The following is a 27,539-nucleotide window of genomic DNA, read 5'->3' on the forward strand; positions in this document are numbered from 1 at the left end:
TAGTAATAGCAATCTTGACAGTGGCTAGTGGCAAGATAGAAGCTGCTAGGAAATCGCTAATTATTAGATTTTTCTTTTTTTTGCCATGTATTCAGATGGTCTTCAGCAGTAGCTCTCAAAGCGTGGTTCCCAGACCCCATCATTCCCCCCAGACTTCAACATCACTTAAGAACTTATCAGAAATGCAAATTCTCTGGCCTCACCCCAAACCTCTTGCCTCAGCAATTCTGAGGGTGGGGCCCAGCAATCTGCATCTTAATAAAGCCTTCCAGGTGATTCTGGTGTACGCTGAAGACTAAGAGCCATTCATTTACATTACAGTCTGGCGGTTCCCAGCGCCGCCCAAGGGCATTTCTCTTGGGCCCAGGCACCCATTCGGGGCTTGTTACAAATACAAAAATCTCCGGCTGCACCTCAGACCCACCAAATTAGAACGCGCATTTAAACGCGATCCGTAGGGGATTCGGGTGTGAAAAGCCTTGCTCTACACGACCTTGTCTGCTTGGTGTCCGGAGGACCTCATGTTCAGTAAGTTCAAAAACCTGACGGCCTAACTAGAGGAACGGTGAGATTATTTAAAAATATCCAACCCATTAAGGCCAATGCCCTGCAAACTGCTTGATTATCAGCAGGGAGCGATAACAGAGCTCAGGGTCAAGCGAGGGTAAAAGGGTGTACCTGGAGGGGAAGTCTCGTGGGCGAGCGCTCTGCTTCCCAGGTGGGTCCCAGGAGCAGGTGTGACGGAAAGGGACGAGGAGGGGGGAAGATCTTTCTAGCAGGGGAGGGAAAGAAAAGGAACGTGGTGGTGGGGGGGAGCAGAGAACGATGCCGGGTGTGGGGCACGGCTGGGAGGGTAGCCGCAGATGCTTCGGGGAGTGCTTTGGTGTAAGAAGGTCCAGCCCCTCCCTTGCGGGGAGGCCCGAGGGCCGGGGTCGGGGCGGAGAGGGAGGTGGGCCCCAGGCCGGCGCGGGGGCGGGCGGCTCCGCTGCTCCCCGCCCCCGGCCCGCCCCTGCGCGGCGCCATTTTGCAGGCGGCTGTCGCGGGGACCGGAGCCGGCGGTGGCGGCGGGCACTGCGGCTCCGAGGCGCGGCGGCAAGACGGGAGCCCAGCGAGCTGCTGCCAGGTGAGAGCCGGGCCGCCGCGCCCCTCGTCTGGCCCGCGGACCGCACCTTCCCCGCCGGACCGAGAGGTGCTCGTGGCACCCACGAGGCTGGCCTGGCACGGCCCCCGCGCGCTGTCACCGGTTCCTGGAGCGGCCTGCGCCCCCCATTCCTCCATCCCGACCCCTCTCTCGGGTGCCAGCCTTGCGGGGCCTCTCTGGCTCCCGGGCGCGCGGATGTCCGGCGGCCCTCAGCCCTTGCGCCCTTCCAGGCCGGATCAGTCCCCTGAGCGCCCACCCTGCGTCCCGTGCGAGCTCCGGCCCTCAGGCCGCGCAGCGGGGAGGCAAGTGGGGACCCCCGGGCCGCCCTGCCCTTCGCCGCCTCCTCCCGGGCGCTAGGTGCGCGCGTCCTAGGGTAGCTCGCCCCTCACCCTTTTCCAGGAGGTGCGCGTCCACATTCCCTCGCCCCCTGGAATTCAGGTCTCTCAAGAGGGGGCGGGTAGTGGGGGTGCCTGTCTTGCTCATTTCCCTCCTACAAAGGCTGCGCCAAATAATTTTAGAAGCGGCTGCTCCGACCCCAAGGCCCTTTCCTGTGGTCTGACCCCCGGGGGTCACGGGTCCTCCTTGTCACTACCTTTCTGGGAAGAGAAATGGACATCTTCGAGTGTGACCACTTTAAGGGCACATCATTTTCCCTTTCCTTTGGTCCTAGGTGCTCCATTGGATGGGCTCTCGGGCCTACAGGCTGGAGGTTTTAAGTATGATTGATGGGAAATTCTTGATTGTCAGGGCGGAGGGTAAATGAGAGCAGCTGCAGATGTGGAAGACAGTCACCCATGAGGGATTTGGGTCTGGGGCATTTGCAGTAGCTGTTACTTGTTTTATTTTTGCAGCGCTGGGAGAAGGGAGGTTGAAGATGCTGTCTCTGATGACATTCAGGTCACCGGTGTGCAGAGGAGGCCAGGGATGTGTGAGGAAACGGGACCGGGAGTCCCTAGTCTGGTTTGAGCTGTCATTGATTGGCCATGTGACCTCCTGCAGCCCAATTTCTTCCCTCTCGAAAGGGAGAGGAGAATCAGGGGGTGGCTAGAGCTTTTTTATTTTTATGTTTTGTATTTCACTGCTATTGGGTTGGGGCCTCAAGCTGCCTCGCTTCCAGTTGTCTGTGCCTGCCTTTTCACCTTTTTCACATGACTTTCCCTGGCTGGTGTGTGAAGGTCCTTGACACTGGTGTGTGATTTATATAGGGCCCTTTCAGCTCAAACGTTTGGAATTCTGTACATATTTATGGGTGATTCTCTCAGGGTCACTTGTGAACAGATTACTACTGTTCTCTTTTCACTCATCCAAAATTTAATAGCTTTGGGGACCCCATCTTTTGAAAGGCCAGCATTGGGCATGCACTGTAAGCCCTCTGGCACACCTGTTGAAAGGAGGCAGCAGAGGTGTCTGTCCAGCTACCTGTTTCACCTGACAGCTTGAGCATGAGGTATCTGTTTTCCAGACTATTTCCTTTGTCAAAATGGTGAGTGACTTCTTTCTTTGAATACTAGGTCATTTCTCTTTTGGTTTCTTTATTTGGAGTGGGGAGTGATTTTTAAGAAAATAGATATTTCAAGAACTTTTCATATTGACCTATTTTTGTTTTGTTTTGTTTCTCCCCATGTTCTTGCATGGCAGTTGTGTTTTCGGACTGTGGCACAGTTAGTTAATCCAGGTTTGTTTAAAAAATGCTTTTTGAAGTACCTGGCTAGAATATGTTACAGGTGGTTGCTGGGTTTCATGCCATTACTGCTTATCACATTTGTGTTGCAAAGTCTAATGGAAATTTATGTTGCGAAGTCTAGCAAAAATGAGCTGTGTCCTTAGGGGTGAGCTCATGTGGCCCTCTGTCTCCATCCATCTGTCCATCCATTCATTTGGTGCCAAGTGCTGTTGAACAAATCATTGGTGGCTAAAACCCAGCCCCTGCCCTCAAAAAGCCTAAGGTCTACTTTGTGAGATATTGGAAATCCTGAGTAGACCATTGCCACCCTCTTCAGTGCCTCTAAAGAAAAACCTGGGATCCAGCAGTGGTCCAATTTCTGGTACCCTGGTAGCTTGAGGAATTTCCCCATTTTGGTTAAAGGAATTTATACACACACACATACACACACACACAATTTGTTTTAGGCTTTATTTTTTTAGAACAATTGTCGGTTTACAGAAAAATCATGTGGAAAGTACAGAGTTCCCATATGGCCCCCCAAGCCATATTAATTTGTAGTTATACAGTGCTTTATACTTGTAATTGAAAGCTTTTTTAAAAAAACTTACTTTTATTTAACTCTTAGGCATTTTAAATTTAATATTTTACAGTCCTTCTCTGACCTCTTTCCAGGCGTTGCCCGTAAAACTCCGGCATCAGCCAGTTCCCGTTGCCGGATAACCTCATTAATTCATTTTCACACCCTGCTGTTCTAGTTATTCTCTCCTCGCAGGGCCATGTGTCTGGCCTTTCTTTTAGTCTTTTATCAGAGAACATTGCTGCCCCAGGTTAAGCTGTGCGTTACTGCCGCAGTGCTTAAATGAGCCCTCTGTTGCCTCCTTGGCCCTCTTCTCATTTTCTCCCTGGCTTTGCTATTTCTAGCCTCTTATTTTGTCACCGGTTCTAGGTTGTTGGCTTGCAGCTTATACTTTTCATAGGCCTTTCACACATTTAGCACCTTGATTGAGTGTCTGTTGTGCGAGGCAGTGCTCTTGGTGCTGGGAATGCTGCAGTGAAGCTTACTGGGGGTGCCGGCAACCAAGACTTCATGCCATGAGGAAGAAGAAGGTAGGAGTGTGGATGTTAAATGTTGAGTGAGGCAGGGGCTGAAATTTTAGGGAGTGTAGACAGGGGCAGTAAAGATGTGAACTGACTGGGGAAAGAGCCTTCCTGAAAGGGAACAGTAGATGCAAAGGCCCTGAGACAGAGAGGAGAGAATTCAGATTCGAGGTCAGAGAGACAATAGGGGTCAGAAGGCCAGATCTTTTAAGGTCAAGTGGAACACAGTAAGGCCTGTGGATTTTACCAAGAGAGGCGGGGCCACTGGAGAGTTTTAAGCAGAGGAGGGATGAGGGCTGACTTAGCTTTGCTGGCTGTTGCTGTTTGCTAATAGATTGAAGGGGAGGGAGCAGGACAGAGCTGTGGGGAGACCAGCTAGAAGGCTGGCCCTGGACCAAGAGCAGTGGGTCAGAACAGTGTGTTGGGGATTGGGGGCAGGGAAGTGGTCAGATTCTGAGGGTAGGATTGATGGAATTTGATGATGACCAAATGTGGGGGGTGAGAGAATTAAGGGGGGATTCCAAGCTTTCTGGACTGAGCACCTAGAAAGAAAGTGACCATTAACTAAGATGCCAGAGGAGCTGGTTTAGGGCATGTTAATGTGCCAACTGGAGACACCCAAATGGAGCTGGAAAGGTGGTGGTGGATGTTTGGGAGATGGTCCTTGTTGGAGATGTACATCTTCTTGGTGAATTTCTCATTCTTAATTTTCTCCCCTGGCCGCCTCTGGACCTCAGACAAAGCTGTGCCTTCAGGTCTAGGCCTCTAAGGCCTTCCATGGAAATTCACTCCATGAAGGTATTTCATCTTTTGCACAACTTCAATAGGGTTGCATCTTATGGAGGTCTGGAATTTAAAGAAAACGCAGAAGGCAGAAATCTGAGTTGTTAAAAAAAAAATGACCTCTGAAAATTCCCTAAATCCCAGAAAGCGTGGTAGATATATTTTACTTATCCACCATATAAAGAAATATCTGAGTATTCAAGCATGTAATGAATGCATTATAATCAGAGGATCATATTCAGAAGTTAAGTCAAGTGTTCTCATAGCTGTGAATTTAGTAACTCAGCAACTTTACGTTCCAGCTTGCAGCTTCTTCCTATTGGCCATGTGTTTGACCATTATTCTTCCTTAGTCATTGTTTTTCTGCATCCTCAGTTGTTCTTCGGCTTCACCCTCCAGTGAGGAGGTTGGGGCTGCCTTGGGCTTCCGCTTGCCTGGCTGCCCAAACCACAGCTTTCTCTGTTCAGTGTTCAGGAAAACAAACTTTCGTTTATGTTCTTTCCAAAGGTTTTGCCCAAAGTAGCTGATCATTCGTTTCCTTGCATCCACTGCTGTTGGGCATCTCATTGAGTGCCTGGCTGGAGGTTCAGCCAACTCTTACAGAGTTGAATCCCCCATCTTCCAGGTCGTATGCAATGCAGAATTTGAAAGAGGTACTACTCCTCTCTAGGAGCCTGTCCAAGCAATAGCAGGGACCCAAGAAAGTCAGTTTGCCTGGGGCCGATACACTAGTGATAGCATTGGTGGTGCTGGAAGATTATCGCTGTCCTCATACCTGCCGGGCAAGGTGCTTCTGATCTGCATTTTATCTAAGAAGCAACTGGAGAGCAGGTAGCTCTCCAGATTGACTCCTGGGACTTGAATTCTGGTCTTGATGCACCTAAACTGTGTAGCTGGCTACTCAATGGCTGAAGGTTATTCCCAGGTCTTACCTAAAACTCGGCATTTCTAAGTTCTTGTTGGTTTAGAAGAGGTCAGCTGAGTGGCACATACTCTGCTGAGGACTTTCTCTGGTCATTAACGTTTAATTCGCAGCACCTTGTGAGACAGGGATTTTTATTCCCATTTTACTGCCAAGCATGCTGAGGTTGGCGGGGAGGGGAGCTCCTTGCCCAAAGTCTTTGTTCCACCAAGTGCAGAGCCAGGATTTGACCCCAGGTGGGTCTGATTGCCAAGCTTGAAGTTAGACTGTAATCACGCCTCACCATGTTTCAATCTGCTTTTCAAGGATTTGGGATTGAAGGTAGGGTTGGATGGGAAAAGGTGGGAATGCCATTCTAGGCAGAGGGAACAGCATGAACACAAAGGTGCGGTGGTAGGTTGGAGGCTGAGGATACAATAGGGGATGAGGTGGGAAGGGTTTGCAGAGCATAAAGGTCCTTTGACACTATATTATGGGATTTGAATTTTGTCTGGAATCCACCAAGAGAGTCTCAGAAGGGGGATGACTTAGTCAGATGTGTATTTCATTACACTCTCGGGGACAGAGTGGCAGGTACACTGAAAAGAGGCTGAGGATGAAGGCAAGAACCCATCTTGTTGTCTCTCCCACCTTTGCCATGTGTGGCTTGTTCATTCCTGACTACAGGGTTTTCCTTTATGCACTAACAACCCCATCCCATCCCCCCCCCCCCCCCCCCCCCCCCCGCTTTAATTCTTTCTATTAGTTTCCTGCATTTGTTCCTGTAGGAACCTTTCCAACATATACATACTCATTTCTTTTTATACTGTCTTCCTTTGTTCAAGTGAATACGTACCTACCACCAGCCTAGTTTAATTCATTTTGAATTAACTTTTCCATTTTGGACCGTCATTTCATCATAGATGTCTTCCTAGACTCTGACGGGTGGTGGTCTCCACCTGCTTCTGACCAAGAGCACTGCTGTGTCCTGGCCTTTACAGGGGAAACACTATTTCTGATACATTCTACTTAGTTGGGATTTCAGCCTCAAATTTGATTTGGCTAAAATCCTTTGCTGTCTTCCAAAGGCAAATCAGCTGGCTGAGGGTTTAACTACAAGCTCTTCTTTGTTTAAAATGCTGAGTTTCCAACTTTAGAGTTTCTTATTCAGAAGGTCTGGGGGGAGGCCAGAATTTGCAAGTCTGATAAGTTCCCAGGTGATGATGGTGCTGCTGCCTATATTTGTAAATAAAGTTTTATTGGGACACAGCCATGTCCATTCAAGAGACCATATGGTCTGCAAGCCTCAAGTATTTCCTCTATTGGAAAGTTTGCTGATCCCCACTTTACAGTAAGATATGTATCTGTGATCAGTGGTAAAAATTTTCTTTGAGTTCATATTTTTCTTATTAATTACGAAGAGCTCTTTATATCTTAAGACATTGCTTTGCAAATTTATTCCATAAATGTGTAGTATGGAGGAATATATGCATATTTCATAGTGTTAGAGTATAACACTTCTTCTCAGTATTCTGTTTTATCTAAAAATGTGTGAATTTGTATTCTATTCTAGAAACCTTGGTGCTTGTGTTAATATGAAACATTTTTCCTCCTTAATCTTTGAGTAAAATGAATGCTACTTGATCTGTTGTGTTTGACTCTTATCTTCATCCTGTATGAGAAATATGCTAAGATTTTCAGTTTTGTCTTAAGTTACAAATATTTGTTCTATGCTTTGAATTTTAAGTGTGGTTTGGATATTTTGAAGTTTGATATTATATATTCAAATATGAAAATTTTTTAGCATACCTTTTCTACTCTAAGATCTTATTTCATCTTAGTTCTTTGGTTTCATTTTTATATATTTGACTGTAATTAATCTAATATTTGTAGTGTGGTGTGGTATGAAGTAAGGATTATTTTTTCCCCTAGTTTAGTTATCCCAGCACCATTTATTCATTAATTTAGCCTTTTCTCATAAGTACATGCCTCAGTCATATACTGCTTTCTTTAGAGCTGCTGTGAACCCAACAGTTTTATTCCATTTCTGTCTATTCTTTTGCCACAACTCTACTATTTTAATCATTATAATCGTTTTGTGGTAGGCTTTATTATCTAGTAGTGACAATGCTCAACTTTATTCCCAGTACTTTTTAATTTATAGCTTCAAAATACTTTTAATAGGAAATTTCATTAAAAGTATAAGCTATTCTGTGGAAACATGTCTTTCTTATAATATTGAATTGTTCTGTCCACAGAGTATGTCTCTTGTGTTATGCAGATTTTATCCAAGTTTTCTAGTTTTCCTAATACATGCTCTTTAGATTTCTTTATTGCTCTTTATTTTAAAATACTTGCTATTCAGAAAGAATATCTTTCTGAAGATCTCTCCCCCTCACACGCTATTTCCTGATACAGATCTAGTGTGAAGGAAGTGTACTGCTTGCTGTCTCTATGTCTTATAACTGACCACCTGTGTTAGTCAGGGTTGTTAATGCTCACTAAAATCTATGGCCTAATGAAATAAAAGTGCACCTCTTGTTCACATTTTTCAAGATGGTGCTTCTCTAAGTGATGACTTGGGATTCTAGGCTTCTTCCATCCTCTAATACAACTGACTAACAGGATGCCGTGGAATATTGTACGCAGAAGGGTTTTTTGGCCAAGCTTGGAAGTAGTCGTATTTTCTCCCCGTCTGTTGGTCTTGTCCTAGTTGCAGGGGGACTAGGAAATGCAGTCTTTTTGTGTGCCCATGAGGCAAATGAAATAGCCCTATTCTGCTGTATCACCTAATCAAACCAACCCTGTCACCAGTTCTTATTTTTCAGTTGATTCTCTTGAGTTTCTTACATAGCCAATCATAGTCACTGCAAATGATTAGTTTGGTGTTCTGTTTTCCTTTCTATAGTCATGAATGTCTTTTTCTTAATGCATTGTTTAATATGATAGTGATCATTTTTCTTGATTGTATACATCTTTAATGATGCTAAAGAAGCACCCTATTCTAAATGTGTTTTTCCACTAAATTACAATATCATAGCTAGTTTTTTTTTTTTTTTTTTTAAATGAACCAAAGCTTGTCACTCTGGCATTGACCCTGGAATTCCACAAAAATTCTTTGTAGAATTCATCCCACAGAATACTGTGGTATTTCTCCATATAAATTCAGTTTGTTTGCTGATTTGAGGATGATTTCAAATTTCTTGCCACAAGGAATTAAACAAGAGATATCTTCCCTTCAGCCTTATCACAAGGGTTTCTGTTTTCTGTCCCACGCTGTCACGTCCTGCAGCTGCTTGCATCTTCTGTGCAAAGGATTCTGACGCACACTCTTCCTTTGAAAATGTTCTTCCCTCAAAGATTTGTGGATCCTTGTTTATCTCTTCCTCTGTTCTTTAGCCCTCATGAAAAGAAACTGAATATGCTGGTAATACCAATTTTATTCTGTTTCCTTCCCTCTGGCCAACCTGCTTGGATGCTGTTGAAGTTCTCCTTTTTGCGCCTGCCTCTTGACACACTGAGTGTGCCTTCACTTTATATTCCTGGTCTCTGGAACAGTCATCCTATCTTGGTCTTGAGGCTCGTTAATCCTGCTGAGTCCTTGAGGTTGTATACAGGACTTGGATAATGTTTGTAGTTTCCCAGCGTCCGCCATGACACAGCACGGAGTAGGCACTAACTGGCTTGACTAACCGCCCACTGCACATATGTTGGCATTATTTTCCTCTTGACAGTCTCTAATGAGAAATGGGAACAGGCCAGTTCTGGTTCTCTTACTGCCTCCATTTCTGAGTCTGTTTCACCTCTTTGCCCTCCATTGCCAGTGGAGGGGGGACAGTGGGATTTTTGTTTGTTCATTCCACCCTTCTTTGTTGAGCACAGAGTGCTGGGACACCTCCAGGGAGAAAGAACAACTGCCCAGGTCTTCCCTCATTCTGTGTTCAAAATTCTGACCTGAGCCCGTTACCTCATCATGATCATTACTAGTCATTTTTGAAAGGTTTTAGGAAGTTTGGGGGTTAGCTTAAGCTTTTCGAGTTAGTTGAAGTTTGACAGTGCTTGTTCAAGTGCTAAGAAACAGATTATTAAAGGAAAAAAATGCAACTGTTTGTATTAGCCAAGGATGACTTTTTATCACCGATAATTGTCATTGGGCTATGTTTTTAACTGCATCATTTTGCCAATAATATAAATCAAGCAAGCATTCATTATTAGATCCTCATATAATTAGGAGGATGGGTAAAGCCCCATTCTTCTTGAATTGTATGCTTGTTGACCTGTGTGTAACATGGGATTAAAATGCTCAGTGGAGGAAAGGCATCTTTAATTTTTTAAAAAATAGTTGTAAATAAGCATGTGGCAAAATTATTTTTAATGCCGTTTTATTGAGATATATGCATACACCATACAATCCATCCAAAGTATACAATCAGTGGCATACAGTATCATCACATAATTGTACGTTCATCACCACAGTTTTCAAACATTTTCATTATTCCAGGAAGCAAAAAGAAAAGAGAACCCAAAATATCCTGTTCCCCTTGTCCCCCATCAAAATTATTTTTAATGACCTATTTTGTGTATGTACTTACAAATCTTAAACTTTTCTTCCTAATCATACTTTAAGCAATACAAACAAGGAAACGCAATCATTTACTATTTCTGGGAAAATATTTGCAATACGACAAAGGGTTAATGTTCTTAATTTACAAGGAGCTCTTGGAAATGATATAAGAAAGCAAACACCTAGTGAAAAAATAGGCAAAAGGCACTTGCAGGTCGTAAAAGAAAGAACTGTAGAGAAATGCATCAAAGAAAAGAAGATTGAAACCAGATGTCTGTCTTTGCACCTCAAATTTTTGAAAGTTGGGAAAAAAAAAAATCTAGGCATGGCAAATGAATTGACATACAGCTTTCTTCTCTTGGGCTTTGTCAGTTTTTGTTGGTTTTCCCAGAAGGAATTAGGAAACTTTCCCATTTCTCACTTTGTAAGGAGAAGGTTAAGAAACAATGGGTCTTTGAATTTGTCTAAGCCTAGAACCTTTTTCAAGGTTAGGTTTTTGATTTTTGTAATTATTTCCATTCTTTAATTATTCAGATTTTCAAAAAATCGTTTTCTTAAAAAAAAAAATTGCCCATTTCATCAAGATTTTCAAGTAATGCGCTTCTTTTGTAAGTTCTTTAAGAAGTACAAACTAAATTGAAAAGCATGACATGTACCTGGTGTTTTTTATTTGTCCCCTTTTTTTTCAGAAGATGTTCTTTGTTATGTTGAGGAAGTATCCTTTTACTTTTAATTGAAAAGATTTTCTTTTTAAATTAGTGGGTTTCCTGTCAGCCTTTTTTGCATCTGCTGAACTGATATAATGATTTAGCACCTTGAAGTTTCTGGCTTCTGAGGGTATTGGCTCTGGGGTTATCTGCCTCATGATTTTGATGCATCAACATCCCTTTTTAAGGAAATGATGGCAAGAGTTGGTGGTACAGTGTGACTGTGTGATTGTGAAAATCTTGTGGCTCACACTCCCTTTATCCAGTGTATGGATAGATGAGTAGAAAAATGGGGACGAAAATTAAATGAAGAATAGGGGGGATGGGATGTTTTGGGTGTTCGTTTTTACTTTTATTTTTTATTTGTATTTTTTTGGAGTAACGAAAATATTCAAAAATTGATTGTGGTGATGAATGCACAACTATATGATGGTACTGTGAACAATTGATTGAACACTGTGGATGACTGTATGTGTGAATATATCTCAATAAAATTGCATTTAAAAAAGTTGGTGGTAGATATTAAACCATATGGTAAAATATGGAGACAACAATTGTGTATCACCCCCCTCCCCATTTTTTGGTGAATTTTTTCTCTATGAAATCAAAGTCTAGAAACCGTAGGATATTAACTTTCTTTTTGTTGTTTGTTTTCTTTTGTTTTAAACTTTTTATTTTGAAATAATCTCAAACTTTACAGGACAGTTGCAAAAATAATACAGTATATTACTTTTATAAACCCCAATTAAAAAAACAAATATTGAAATATTGTGAGTGTTTTTTTGCACGGCTTTTATGGGAGGAAAGTCTTGGTGTGACATTGTGCTGGCCATGCTTCCCCTTCTCCTCTTGTTGAGCCCCATAGCCTGCATCCAAAGGGTAAGTTTTTCATTCTTCCAGACTGGTGGAGCCTGTGTAGGGGAGGGCTGTCCCACTGGTCCATGACCGGAAGTTCAAGGATGCTCACTGACCACTCAGCCTTGTCCTTGTTTACAGAGCCGTTCCTCCTGCTTTGTTTACCCCTTTCTCAAAAAAACATATTTTCCCATTATTATAACTTCTGACCCAGTTCTTTGATTTGACAAATAAGTTTTTAGATTAAGAAATAACTTTATTTTTTGTTGGTCAATCTCATGATTGGAAAGACACATTTGCTTCCAAATAGACAAGAAGCATGTTCTGAGACAAAATTCCTTCTGAAGATTTAGCTTGTGACGCTATTATACTGCAAATCAGAGTAGGATCACAAAACACTGCAGCCAACATTTAAATAAGTATCTGTTTTGGTCTCAGATATTTATTCAGTGGAATGGAAAGCTAGTCATTCCAAAATCTCATCTTCCCAATCAGCTTAAAAACACTTTGCAAAACTAAGTCTTCATGGGGTCCCCGTACTTATGCTCTTGGCATTTTTTTGTGATTCGAAGCTAAAAATGACATTTTATTGATTTGTAACTTTGCCCTCATGGAACTTTTTCTTTTAAATTAATATTTACTTGTATATGTGTGTGTGTGTGTATTGAAAAAATTTACAAAAGAAGCATGTTCATGTTAGAAAATAATTTCAACCGAGTTGTCTAAAGCAAATTGCAAAAGTTATGTAACTCTTATACTTCCCACACTTAGACAGTTCTTTCAATTATGTTTTGAATAAAAATGGGACCATACTATTCAACTTGTGTACCCTGCATTTTTCAAAGGACAATATACATTATTATAGTTTATTTAACATACAGTAGGCCCTTCTTTTAAAGCTTCTTTGACTTTTTCATATTCTTCCTGTTTTTCCTCTTTTCCACTAGTTTACCTTGATGGATGTTGCTTTTGTGCCTTTCTTCTGACTGGTAAACTTTTAATAAACTTAGCTTAAAATAGATTTATGTTCTTGAAGTTTTAATTTTGGGTAAAATGACCTTTTTTTTTTTTTTGCCTTGTATGCAAAATATGTTTTAGAAAAGGAAAACTAGCAACTTCTCCATGCATAGTCTAATCACAGTTTGTAAATTTACTATGTTAAAACTAAATTTATTCAATATGATGGGTGTAAAATATATTGATATATTTATTTAAATTATGTACAATAAAAGTCACTCTTTAGGTGTATAGCTCTGTTTTCACAAATGCAGAGGGGATCATTATTTTTTTTTTTAATTCAATTTTATTGAGATATATTCACAAACCATGCAGTCATCCACGGTGTATAGTCAGTTGTTCACAGTACCATTATATAGTTGTGCAACCATCACCACGTTCAATTTTTGAACGTTTTTATTACCACACACAAAAAATAAGGATAAAAATTAAAGTAAAAAAGAGCATGCAGAACATCCCATATATCCCATCCCTCCCTATTATTCATTTACTTTTTGTCCTCATTTTCCTACTCATCTGTCCATACACTGGATAAAGGGAGTGAGAGCCACAAGGTTTTCACAATCACACAGTCACACAGCGTAAGTTATATAGTTACACAGTTGTCTTCAAGAATCAAGGCTACTGGGTTGCAGTTCATCAGTTTCAGGTATTTCTAGCTATATACCAATACACTAAAAACGGTTATCTATATACCACATAAAAATAACCTGCAGAATGACCTCTCAACTCCATTTGAAATCTCTCAGCCACTGAAACTTTCTTTTGTTTCATTTCTCTTCCCCTTATTGGTCCAAGAAGGCTTGCTCGATCCCATGATGCCAGGGCTAAGCTCATCCCTGAGAGCCAAAGATTATTCCTTTTTAAAAATATTTTATTTTCATTCTCTAATAAAAGCAGTGTATGCTTACTAGTCATAAAAACAAAACAAAACAAACAAATGAAAACAGCGAACTTGGAAAATTCCAAAAATTCGAAAGGTGAAAATATTCTCCTTGGTCCTACCATTTTTAGTGACAGCACTATGAACATTTTTGTGGGTTTCTTTCCACTCTTTGTTTTCTCTGTATATATGTATTTTTAAGCCAACATCATCACATTGCATGCTTTACCTTCTTAAAAGTAACATTTATTAATGATGATGGAGGTATGGGGAGCCAGTCTGGGGAGTACCACAAAATGAATGGTTTCCCAATTGTCAGGGTTTCGGCTCTTACCTTTATGTCTCAATTCACAAATCCCTTTCTCTACTTTGTTCTTTCATCAAGCTTCTTACAGTTCTGATGGTTGTTGGGAAGCACTCATCAAATGAATGCACTGCCACCAACTCAATGTCAACATGTCCACCCCTACCTCATTTTCCTCCTCAAGCCTGTGTCCTTAATTATTTCTCAGAGAGATACCCGTGTTCTCCAAGGTGTCATCTTTGACACCAGGTCTTCAACTATTTTTTTTTTTCCTTTAAAATTACTTTCTCCAGCCATCCTTTTTGCCCATTGTCTTAATTGCTAGACCCTTATACTTGGAGTTACACAGTGGCTTGATCTGCCATCTTTGGATTCATTCTCTGGTGGGCCATTTCTGCTCTTGTCACCTGCTCAGAAACTCAAAGTTTCATAAAGTAGTATTGCATTTACTTTTGACTTTTGAGGCACTTTTGCCCGTGGGACGGATGGGAGGGATGTTCTTCCCTCCTTCACCCTGTGTGGTGTGGGTACACTGATGTGCTCAGTGTCCTGGGCTGTCCTCACGCTCCTGCCCACCTCTGGACTGCTGTGGTGGCCACTGTCTTGGGACTCGCTCCATCTTTCAAGGCAGAGCGCGAAGGCCACTTCCCAAAAGTCATCTCTGACCATCTCAAGCCTTCTAAGTTCCTGTTTCTCTGAGCCTCAGGATCCTCGTGATTTGTGGTGCACAGTTCGATAATGTGTTTCTTTGCTTATTCGTTAGTTTCTCCTAGTTAACTTCCAAGTTAGAGGTTTATTCCATTCCATCCCTCCGTTTCCATCTCAGTGCTCAGACATTGTAGGGTTCAGGAAGGTAGTTGAATGGTAGGTTTATTCCATGTCTTTGAATTTGTCAGTAAAGATCCTAAACTATTAAAATCTTGGTAAACTGAGTGGGGAAAAAAGGCTCTCTAGGATCTTCCCTCTTTGTTGTCAAGAACATGCAGGTGACAGGTCAGGGCCTGGGCTTTTGTAGCTGAGAGCACCAGCTTTGCTCAGTGCCTAGAGCCTGCAGACTGAGCATTGGGTTCTGATTCAGGAACATTTTAGAGGTTGAAAGAACTACTGCTGACTAAGGCACTTGGGTATAAACTTGATCAAAAACTTTGCACAACCAGGAGAGATTTCTATCTTTTTGGCAGCTAATTTCTGGTAATTGGTGTTTTTGGTTTATAGACTGTGCTTTTGACGTCAGGTCTCAAATGTTGGTTTTATAGTTTGATCAATAGCAACAAGAGAATTAAATATTTGCCTGAGAAATTGGGTAGTTTCAAAAACCTGTGTCAACAGATGGTCTACATAAGAAGATAAGGAAGGAAGATGGAGTAGTTGTGTAATCGTTACGATTCCAAGCAGATTAGCAAACTCTGGCCTTTTCATTTGGACATGTTTTAAAATCAGCGTATTAGTCTTGGATTACGATCACCTGTTTGCAAATTTTCTAAGTCGTTTGCTGACTGCTTTTGGCATGAAAACATCTCATCAATAACTTTGTCCCATTCCTTCTAAAGATATTCTTTTGAAATCCAGATATTTAGTTTTAAGTTTGTCATCCAAAACCAGATCCTGCAATTTGGTGTTTATAAATAAAGCCCTTCTGGATTTGAGAACTGTTTACCCTTGGATGGGCCCTATGTTCTATTTAGATGTCCTGTGCTGGTTCTGGCCTTCTAGCTAAGAACCCCTGACTCCCCCTGACTTTACAGCTGTGTGAGTTATTAGCACATGCATTTAGCTTTGGCCTGTCCCACATCTGGCTTCCTGCCTCCTTCTTCCAGTGCTGTGACTCTGAGAAATTAGATTATGGCATCTGCTTCCCTCCATCATGGTGCAAGCTGCAGCTGATTGTGCAGGATATTAATATAACGTTTGTTTTGATGTTTGAACTGAGATACAAGGCCATGCCTGTGCATGTGTGTGTTTGTAAAATCTAAGCATCAGAAGCTTATCCGCTTTCGGGATGGAGTCTGGTCATGATCAACATGGTTATGTGCTCTGAAACAGCATTTACTTTTCTCTCTCCCTGGTATTCATGTTCTTCAGACTTCCTATAAATTTATAATAGGAGCCATGTACGTAGTTTTTTAGTAGCTACATTAAAAAAAGTAAAAAGAGGTAAAACTAATTGGATAGCCTTTCAACACATAATCAATACAAAAATCACTGTGGAGATGTTTTACATTCTTTTTTTTTCATAGGTGCTCTGGTGTGTATTTTGCACTTACAGCACACCTAAGTTGGACTTAGAATATTTCACATGCCCAGTTGCCACATAGGGCATTGAGCAGCACAGCTGTAAACCCACACTGCTTTGTGTACCACTGAGTAATGTTTCCAACTTCTAAGCATTTGGATTTTTTAGAATTTCATAGTGTAAGTCACTTCCATTTCAGGGACTGTGTAATAATACATACTCATAGTTGAGTGATGCTTCTAGCAACTTCCCCATTCTCATTTTTTTTTCCTGTCAAATTTAGAAGTTTCCCATTGCTTGGAAAATGCTTCTGAACTAGTTCAACAAGTAAATTGGATTGATAGGCAGTATTTCTAGATGTTAATTCATTTATTCCTTGGCTTGAGATGTTCTGTTATAAGAATGTGCCACAATTTAATTATCCTCTCTTTTTAGACATTAAGGTCATCATGTGTTCCCCCTTCCCCATTTTGATTACTCTAAGCACTGTTTTATTAGACACTCTCATAATGAAAAACTTGAGCCTCTTAAAATTATTTTGTTAGGATGAATTCCCTCCTATAAGTGTAGGCTTTTTGGTTAAAGGATATATACATTTTTAGAACTTTTGATTTGTTGTTAAATTACCTTCTAGAAATGTTATGCCAATGATTACTCTCACTAGCAGTAAATCAAAGTTCCTGCTTGCTAAAGGGACATTAAAAATTGTTTAGTAATTTTATGATTTGATGAGTGAATTATAAATGATATATTTTAACTTTATACTCTTGGATTTTTCACATTTTTTACAGGAAAGCTTGCAAATTAATTATACTCCCACCAGCCATGTAGTGAGAAACACATTAAAATAAAAAAGGAATCTTGACAATATTAGGAATTCTTACAGCCAGGTGGATGAGTTTTAAGTTTGTGCAGCTAAGTTGTTCTGAAGCTAGTATGCCAGAGAACCTGCCTCCCTGCCCCGGTGGCTTGCTGGCTGTTTCCAGGTGGTACTGCCCTCACTCTGCAAACTCATTTTTTGTTAGCCAAAACTTAGGAACCATATAAATTCAGAAAGCTGCTTAAACTTAAGAAGTTGGAGGGATACTTGGCATGACTTAAGGTCATTGCTTTGGAGAAACAACAGAGTGTGCAGTGAACGATTTGATTTGGAATTTGAGGGGAAAAGATTTGCTGAACATTTAATATCCAAACTGAGAGCTGAAATATGAATAGGAATTTTCCAGGTCTCGCAGCATGCCAGGTAGAGAGAATAGTGGGCTGTGTTCTACAGCCTTAACTCACCATTATCTGTTAGTTTTGAAGTCTGCAGCAGCCTGTGATACCACCCTCCCTTCATCCTCTTCACCGTCATCTTCCAACTTCTTGGCACTTCTTTATGTCCTTTGAGAAAGTCTGCTCCTGGCTTGCTACTTTCCTCTCTGTTGTGTCTTCTAATATCATCTTGGATGGTGTCTGGAAGTTGATGGCTCATGTGGCCTCCAAACCTCCCTGTCCCTTTGCCTTTTCTTTTCCAGGGAGTTGTGCTTCCCCCTCACTTCAGCTCTTCCTGGACCTTGTCATCTCCCAGAAGTGCCTTGCTTTTGGAATTTTAAGCTTGGAGATTTTCCTCTCTGAGTACATCCTGTCTTTCATAGCTCTCATTTGTTCTCCTGCAGCGGACCTTATTCCTTGACCCTGTGGTCCTCTCTGGCTTCTCCTGCTTTCATGACCCTTTTAACCTGCCATGGACTCCACATTTATTACTGTAGCTGCCATCTTACCAGCATCTCTATTACCTTCCTCTGTACCTGGAATTTACCAGGCTCCCTCAGTGGCTCAGTCCCACTCTAATTATTCTAATTATTCTGTGTCTGTTGAACTCTGCTGGAGAGAAGCCAGATAATGTGATGACTTTCTCCACTACACATTTATGGGCTCTGGGCACAAGCTGGACCCTTGATTTTTTTTTTTTTTTTTTTTTTTTAAATGCCAGTCCTTTTAGTCAGCCTTTCCGTTCCCCCACAGTCATTTCCATCCCATCCCATCCTTGGCTTCCTTGCTGTCAACTGTGACCTCTACCTCGTCGTTCACAAAGAAAATAAAAGTCATCAGATAAGCAGTCCTTCCACTTCCTGTCCTCCTCCCTCACTGTTTATTGAGTAATGGTAACTATCTATATCCATATCTATCCACTTTATTCCAGACAGGAGATGAGGCAATCACCACATATGATCGATGTGGACCTGTTGTAACAAATTCTAAAAGTTTTTCTACCACGGTTATGGGAAAACTGCTCATTGCTCCCTGGGGTGTAGTTATAAAATCTGCGTTTTTGCATTTTGCATTTTCATAGAAGATAGAAGTTTAGATATGGTGTGGCCCAAGATGGTCAAGCTCATTCATGGCAGTCAGGGCTGGAATCCCTGTTGTCTTCAGTGGCGCTTCCTTATCTTCATTGAAAACACTTTATATATACATATATATATATGTGTATATATATATGTATATATACTTTTTTTTTTTTCAGGGGGAAGTGGGGTTGGAGGTGAAGAAGGAATAAATTTATTTCTAATTAAAAAAAATTCATACACATGGTATGAAATCCAGTGGCATAGAGTGCAGGCACTGAAAGTACGCATCCCTCCTTTCTGATCCTACATCCTGTCCCAGAAGGCAGCCACTTTTACCAGTTTTTGTGTAATGTATTCTAAAGATATTCTTTGATTAAAGGCTTGTTTTTAATTGTGAAACTTCAAATATAAAGAAAATTAATGAATGAACACTCACTGGGTATCAGATACCCAGATCTAATAAATCTAAACATTGTGCTTTCTTTGCTTCAGATTTTTTTTTTTTTAAGAAAATGTAATATTTAATACCTCTTTGTATACAAACCGTTTCCTAATCTCATCCTTTTCCCTCTCTCTGCCTTCCCCAGAGGTAACTTCCCAGTCCATGTTTTTACTTTTGTATTATGTTTATGTATCTATAAACTAACCTAAAATATTGGTTGCATGATTTAAAACCCTAAATGAAAGATCTTGCATTGTATGTGTTCTGCAACCTCCTTATTCACTCAAGAATGTTTTCAGTTTTAGTCATGTTGACTCAAGTAGCTAGAGTTCCTTCATTTTGACTTCTTTATTTTATTTGACTGTTTGAACATATGTAACTTAAATATATTCTATTGATGTGTTGATTGTGTACTGTTTAAAAATTGTGTCATATGCCCTCTCTCTCTCTGAGCCATCCCGACAGGTGAACTCGCTGCCCTCCCCGCTACATGGGACCCGACTCCCAGGGTTGTAAATCTCCCTGGCAGTGCAGAATATGACTCCCGGGGATGAATGTGGACCCGGCATCGTGGGACTGAGAGTATCTTCTTGACCAAAAGGGGGATGCAAAATGAGACGAAATAGTTTCAGTGGCTGAGAGATTTCAAATGGAGTCGAGAGGTCACTCTGGTGGACATTCTTATGCACTATATAGATAACACCTCTTAGGTTTTAATGTATTGGAATAGCTAGAAGTAAATACCTGAAACTACCAAACTCCAACCCAGTAGTCTGGACTCCTGAAGGCAATTATATAATAATGTAGATTACAAGGGATGACAGTGTGATTGTGAAGACCTTGTGGATCACACCCCCTTTATCTAGTGTATGGATGAGTAGAAAAATGGGGATAAAAACTAAAGGACAAATGGGGTGGGATGGGGGGATGATTTGAGTGTTCTTTTTTCACTTTTATTTTTTATTCTTGTTCTGGTTCTTTCTGATGTAAGGAAAATGTTCAGAGATAGATTGTGGTGATGAATGCATGACTATGTTATACTGTGGACAGTGGATTGTATACCATGGATGATTGTATGGTGTGCGAATGTATTTCAATAGAACTGAATTTAATTAAAAAAATAATGAATTAAAATGAAACAAATCTAAAAAAAAAAAAAATTGTGCCGTGTGAACACAATATTCTCACCTGGATGAGTTTCTCGAGAGTGGAGTATGCTGAGAAGAGGCTTGCTGGATCATGGTGCATACACATCTTCGATCTACCAGATGTCACCAAATTGTTCTCCCAAGTACTTGAACCAGCTTACTTTCCTGGCAACAGGGTAGGAGAAACCCTGTTAATGCACATTTGCCAACACAATGTGTTCTGTTAATTATGGTCTTATCTGATGGGCATGACGTGACAGCTCATCTTAAAATGGATGCGCCACGGTTTGTTTTTCCATTCGCTAGTTAATAATAGGTGAACGTTGTTTCCAGTTTTGGGCCATTATAAATCCATTGTAAACATTTTCATACAGGTTTTTATATGAACATGAGTTTTCTTTCTCTGGGTAGATACCCAGGAGTAGTATTCCTGGATTTTAGGATAAGCGTGTGTTTAACTTTATAAGAAATGGCTAAACTGTTCTCTGAAGTAGTAGTGCCATTTCACATACCCACCAGAAGTGAAGAGTTCCAGTTGCTCTCTCCTTGTCAGCACTTGATATTGTCTCATCATTTTTTCTTTTTATTTTAGCCACTTTAATAGGTATGTCATAGATTTTTTTTTTAATCCAAAGAATTCAATTTAAAAATCACATTATTTTAAAATAATTTAAATAATTGCTTTGTGTCCTCCTTGGTCTTGAGTGATTTTTTTTTTTTTTTTTTTTTTTTTTTTTTAAATTCAAAATCAGAGAATTGTTAGGGGTAACCAGCATAACATTTGCAGGCAACTGCTAGAAAATTGATGAATATATATTCTTAGTGAGAGATAAGTTCATCGTATTAGGGAATCTTTGATCTAAGTTGGACTTTTTTTTTTTTTTTTTTAAAATAAAGGACACCATCTACCTGTGTGTCCTGTGACCCCTCTCCCCCTTTCAGGCCTTGATTAATTCTTAATTTGAGGATACTTGTTCCATTACTAAAAACAGAAGTGTGAAAACCACAGATGTAGGCTAACGCTCTTATTTTACAAAGCAAGACATTTGTGGCTCAGTGGTTGATGACTTTCCTTCACTTACACCACCGAGTGTGGTCTTCAGTGCTAAGTTTCCCGACTAGCCAGGACACACTGTCACTAGAGTCTTCAGAGTGAAGGATGTAGTCTTCACGATGGATTTATTTTGAGAGCTGGATAAATTTGTTTTACTCTCATTGCCAGAATCCTGGCATCTGTTGTCTGCAAACATTCTGAATTGTTCTTTGAGATATTGGATGAGTGACTAGCCTTTATTATCTCTTAAAGATCCTCCTCAGTGAGTCCCTGATAGTCAAGGGTGAACAATGAATTTATTCATCTCACTCAGATGTTTTCCCCTTTATCGTGGCCCTTTCATTTGGTCCCTGTGAAGGAAAGTAACATTCAACTCCCTATGCCCCCAGGTTTGAAATATATACTGAATCATTTCCTTTTGAAAATTTAGTAATTAGGGTTATTTGAAATAGGATTGCTTCATGCCAGTGTTCTTTTCAGATTTTCTCTCTTCACACATGATTTTTTTAGGGTATGGTTTTGGCTACTCAAACACACCCAAAATAAAATAAAGTCTTCTTTCTCATGTAATCTAGCTCCTTTTTCTTATTGTTTCACAGTTCCTAGAGTACTGATTCGTTAATATGGTCCAAGAAGGCTGCTGCAGCCAGTGGGAAGAGGGAGAGGGGAAGGGGAGGGCACGCTTGCTTTTACTCACATCCCATTGGACAGAACTTAGTCACGTGGCCACATCTGGCCATAAAGGAGGCTGGGAAATCTTGTCTTACTTTAGTTGTTATGTATGCCCAGCCTAATGGCAAGGGTTTTATTAATTGAGTTATTAACCAAATGGGAGAGAAGGGGTCTTGGAGACATCTGTGGTCTCTGTTACCTCTGCTAATGAAATACAGAAGTTGTCACATCAATGAAAACAATAGGTAAACAGAAATAAGTTGGATATGAAATTAGAATGTGTTTAATTCTTTTTGTGAATGTCTGAAATTTTCCAAAATATTTTTTTTTACAATTTTAGTATTTCTTAATTAAATACTGTAACGCTAGAGGGTGCTATTAGCTAATTCTTTGGTTTTCAGCATTTCTAGACATTTTCCTTCAGATTCTTATGACAAAATCAGAGTAGACTTTGTCCAGCTGATAATCCTGTCTCTTTTGCTGTTTTACTTGGTTTTACAGTATATAGCATTTATTTATGAAAGACAAATGAGACAATCACCAAAAGTGTAAGGCTGTAAAATATTTTAGATTTTGTCCATAGAGGAAAAACAAATTAGAGTTTACATTAATCAAATTAGATATTTTGATAGCATAAATATTTCTGAAGAATTAAACTTTTTCTGTGTTTGTCCAAGGGACAGGGCAGGGCAGGGGGTGTGGAAAACTTATAAAATAAAGATAAACACAAAGAAGAAACATCTATAATCACATTTATAGAGATTATCATGGTAAACTAAGTGCATAGCCTTCTGTTTTCTTTGCACACTAGCACATGTATGTATATGATATTTTAAAAAAGGGAGGAATCATGAATTAAGGCCAGTGTATACAGTGTATGTGGTATGTTCATTTTGTATCTTGCAGCCTTTCTGAAGTATTTTATTTATTCTGGTTTTTTTTTTTTTTTTTTTTTTTTTTTTGCAATAAAAACCATTTTATTATAGACAATATGGTTTGTCTTTTTAAAACTCATTTTCTCTTTTTAGTTAATTGAACTTCCAGAATCTTTTTTTATTACATTAGTTAGATGTTCCAGAACAGTCTTATCTAATGGTGGTTAAATCAGACCTTCTTCTCCTGATCCTGACTTTCAAGGGCCCCCTCATGGTTTTCTAGATTAAGTATCTCATTGTTTATTGAGGGTTTTTAGAAGAATATATTCTAATGTGCTGAGAATTTTATTCAAATATTGTTATCTTATCAAATGCCTTCTTTTGGTTTCTGTTGATACTGCAATTTTCCCTCCTACCTTTTGACATGACTTATACTAGCTTTTTCCTTTTTGTGCTTTGTCAAATTTGATATCTGGGTAGTGCTAGACTTCTGAAGTGTTCTGACAAGCTCTTCATCCTTTTCCAGTGCTTTGTAGTCGCCTGGGTAGCACGTGAAGTGACTGTGTTTTGATATCTGGAGATATTTATTTGCCTGGGAACCGGCCTAGGCCCTGTGTATTTTTGAGGGGAAAGGTTTTCTCCGCCTAGGCCTTGGGAGGCCTGTTTATCCTCTTGGATGTATTTATCAGCACCACCAATTCTATTGCTTCTTTTCCAGCAAATTTTCTTTGTCCCTCTCACTAATTTCTTTTTATTTTTCTTAGGATATTTTGTTACTTATCTTTAAAAGAACTTTTTTTCTTTCTTGTTTAATTGTAAAGTTATTTTTTGTTTCATTCTCACCTTTGACCCAAGGATAGTTTGGGAGAAAAAAGTTTTAAAATTTTGGCATTATGGTATTCGTTTGATAATTATTTTTTACCTCTTTTTGGCATTGTGGTTGGACAGGGAGAAATATGTTCCCTTTTTTGAGGGGTTTTAAATTTTTGTTGTGGCATGTGATAGATGGTCAGTTTTCACAAATGCTCTTTAAGCCGCTGAAGAAAAAGAAACTGTTGTGTGAGGTGCAAAGTTGGATGTCTGTTATATTAGCCTTTTTCACTATATTGGTCAGATTTTCTAGTCAGTACAAAGTAAAATAAACGTGGACATCAAGCCTGTGCTTCACCCCGTGTCCCCCGCCCAGCCTCCCCTTGATCTTGGTGACAGATAGGTATATTTACAAAGTGGTGGTCATTTCTTCTGCATTTCTAACAATTATAGCTTTATTTCAGTGAAACAGTGTTTAGAACATAAGTGTTATATTTGTGTTGTGAATCTTATGCCTTAGCAATGGAAAATGACCCTCTTACCTATTTAGTACTTTCTGGCAGGAATTCCATTGTCTGACATTAAAAAATAATAATAGGAAAACATTATTAATGTTGCTTTGTTTTCCATTCATTTTGCTGCAGACCTGTCTGGAGGGTTGACATTTATTTTTTGACACAATCTGAGTATTTTTTTAATTTTTATTTTGAAATACTTTAAAACTTACAAGACACTTTGAAAAATAATACAGAGTTTATTGAGAGAACTTTAACATACCCTTTCCTCTCCCCAGAAGCCTAAATCCACCAATTTTAACATTTTGCTACATTTGCTGGATCATTCTATTCATCTGTCTATAATCCAATTTCTGAACACTTGGGTGTAGGTTGTATGCATCATGCTCCTTGAACATGTAGCATTTCCATGTACATTTCCTGAGAAACAAGGATATTCACTATGTGACCACTTTAAGTACAGTTATCAAGTTAAGAAATTTAACTTTCATATAAAGCTTACAGTCTGTATTCCAATTTGTTTATATAAAGCTTACAGTGTATATTCCAGTTTTTTCATATGTTCCAGTAATGTCCTTTTGAACCTTCCCTTATTAAATTCTGTCCAAGATCGTGTATTGCCTTTAATTGTCATTGTCTCTGGTTGCTGTATTTTTTTCAATTGTGGGAATGTATATACAACATAAATAAACACTCCCTTCCAATCTCTACCCCTCCCAAGCATACTCTTCAGTGGGGTTAATCACAATTACTACGTTGTGGTACCCTCATCATCTTCCATTACTAAACTTTCCCATCTCCCCACAATGAAACCTGGTGCCCACTATGCATTAACTCCCCATACTCCCTGCCCTCTGTGCTTGGCAACCTGTACTCTAAATTCTCTCTCTATGAATTTGCACATTCTCTGATATTTTCTTTGTAGACACCATTGAGGCTTACATTTAATATCCTAAATCTATAACACTCTCGTTTGTTTAGATACCAACTTAACTTCAATGGAATACATAGATTTTTTTTCCCTATACCTCTCTGTCTCCACAACTTTATGTAATTCTTGTCACAAATATTTATACATTATGAGTTCCAAACCACTAATTTCTCATTACATTTTATGCATTTGCCTTTAAAATTCTGTAGGAAGTAAAAAGTGGAGTTACAAACCAAAAATACAATAGAACTGGCATTTATATTTGCCATTATCTTTACTGGAGATCTTATTTCTTCATGTGGCTTTGATCTGTTGTCAAGCATCATTTCCTTTTTTTTTTTTTTTTTTGAATTCAGTTTTATTGAGATAAATTCACATACCATACAGTCATCCATGGGGTATAATCAACTGTTCACAGTACCATCATATAGTTGTGCATTCATCACCTCAATCTACTTTTGCACATTTTTCTTACACCAGAAAGAATCAGAATAAGAATAAAAAATAAAAGGCAAAAAGAACACCAAGAACATCTCATACTCCTTTTCCCCTCTTTACTGGTTTGTATATATTATGCCCCCCAGAAAAAGCCATATTCTTGAATGCAGTCTTGTGGGAGAGATGTATTAGTGTGGATTGGGTTGGAACTTATGGTTCAGTGTCCATGGAGATGTGACCCACCCAACTGTAGGTGATAACTCTGGTTGGATAATTGCCATGGAGGTGTGGCCCCGACCATTCAGCGTGGGCCTTGATTAGTTTACTGGAGCACCGTATAAGCTCAGACAGAAGGAGCTCACAGCTAGTTGTAGCTGAAACAGACATTTTGAAGACGGCCATTGGAAGCTGATGCAGACATTTTGGAGAACACCGTTTTGAAACGCATCCTGGGAGAAAACAGACGCAGCCATGTGCCTTCCCAGCTAACAGAGGTTTTCCGGATGCCAATGGCCTTTCTCCAGTGAAGGTACCCTTTGTTGATGGTTACTTTATGGCCTTAAGACTGTAACTATGTAACCAAATAAACCAAATAAAGCCAGTCCATTTCTGGTGTTTTGCATTCTGGTAGCATTAGCAAACTGGAAGAGATCTTGGTACCAGAGAAGTGGGGTGCTGCTGAGTTTGCGAATACCAAACATGTTGGAATGACTTTTTAAATGGATACGGGGAAGGCTCTGGAAGAACTGTGAGCAGCTTGATAGAAAAGGCCTAAACTGCTTTGAAAAAACTGATGGTAGACACATGGACTCTAAGGATACTTCTGATGAGGCCTTGAACAGAAATGTTGAAAGTGCCATTGTAAACTGGAAGGGAGGCGATCCTTGTTTTAAAGTGGCAGGCAATTTGGCAAAATTGAGTCCCAGTGTCAGATGGAAGAAGAATTTGAGAGCGATGAGCTGGGATACTTGGCTGATGAGATTTTGAAACTAAAAGTTGTAGATATAGCGTGGCTTCTTGCAGCTTATAGTAAAATGTGAGCGGAGAGAAATAAACTTAGAACTGAACTCTTGGGTTCAGAGAAACCAGAAGCTGAGGATTTGGAAAATTCCGGGCTCCCAGAGATTGGAACCCCAGAAGCTACAGCCCAACTTGAGGGTTTAACAAAACATGGAACCCAGCCACCATTTCAGTACAAGGCAGGATTGGAGATGGAGTTATCCAGAAAGGATTTGTGGAAAGTCCTATTGTCTGAGGCCTTTGACCCCTGCATGTTTCATGCAAAGCCAACAGAATTTTTGTGAGATCTTTATAGACGGAGCCACTGCTGGTCTGGACTGGAGGAGACAGACAAGGAACAAATTGAAGGAAAAATTTCCTCAAAGACAGAGCTGTGGAGGTTGAGGTTTGGAGTCATGAGGTCTCGGGCTGGGAGAGCGGAGTGGCCCACATGCATGGAAAGGGTGAATTGGCCCCAGAGGTCAAGAGTGGGCCTTGCGCCTGAGTGCTCAGTAAGAGTTCTGCCACCCCAGGTCCCAAAGAGGGTGAAGCACATTCCCATGGGATTGCGGAGAGCCTCACCACCACCCCACTGCTCTGAAGGGGTTGAGCGTGTGCCCCGGAGATGGAAGATAATCTGGGTGCTGCCCCAGTGTTTGAGGAGGGTGGGGCCAAGAAGGTGGTCTCCCCAATGTGTGGATATGTTGGAGCACTCACCCCACCATTTAGAGAGAAAAGGGCTGCAGCAAAGGCCCTCCTTAGGAAGGGTTATTAGACTCCTGCTCTCTCAAGCCCCAAAGATAAAACATCATTCTGTAAATGACTCTCAGACTTTGAAATCTAATGGAGTTTGCCCTGCAGGTTTTAGGAACTGTTTTGGTACCTTAATCCCTGTTTTCCTTACTGTTTCTCCTTGTGGCAGTGGGAATGTTTATCCTATGAATGTTCCTCCTTTGTATATCGTTCTGAGTTTCACAGGTCCACAGCTGGAGGGGAATTTTGCCTTTGGACAGATGATGCTTATAACTGATTTTGATGGGATCTTGTACTCGCCTATTGTTACTGAAATGATTTAAGTTTTTGTGATATTGTGATGGGATGAATTTATTTTTTATTTGGAAAGAATATGTTTTTCTGGTGTCCAGGGGGTGGAACATGCTAGTTTGTATA

General features: G+C 40.3%; 1 protein-coding gene across 1 annotated transcript in view; it reads left to right on the forward strand.

The window, feature by feature from the left end:
* The first annotated feature begins 1,022 nt into the window (after positions 1 to 1,022).
* Positions 1,023 to 27,539, forward strand: part of SLC23A2 (solute carrier family 23 member 2) — a 147,291-nt gene continuing 120,774 nt past the window's right edge. The window contains exon 1 of the mRNA XM_037811381.1: positions 1,023 to 1,123. The gene's annotated coding sequence lies outside the window, so the exon portion shown is untranslated. The remainder of the gene's footprint in view (positions 1,124 to 27,539) is intronic.

The sequence above is a fragment of the Choloepus didactylus genome, chromosome 19 (assembly GCF_015220235.1).
Source record: "Choloepus didactylus isolate mChoDid1 chromosome 19, mChoDid1.pri, whole genome shotgun sequence".
NCBI classification, from domain to species: Eukaryota; Metazoa; Chordata; class Mammalia; order Pilosa; family Megalonychidae; genus Choloepus; species Choloepus didactylus.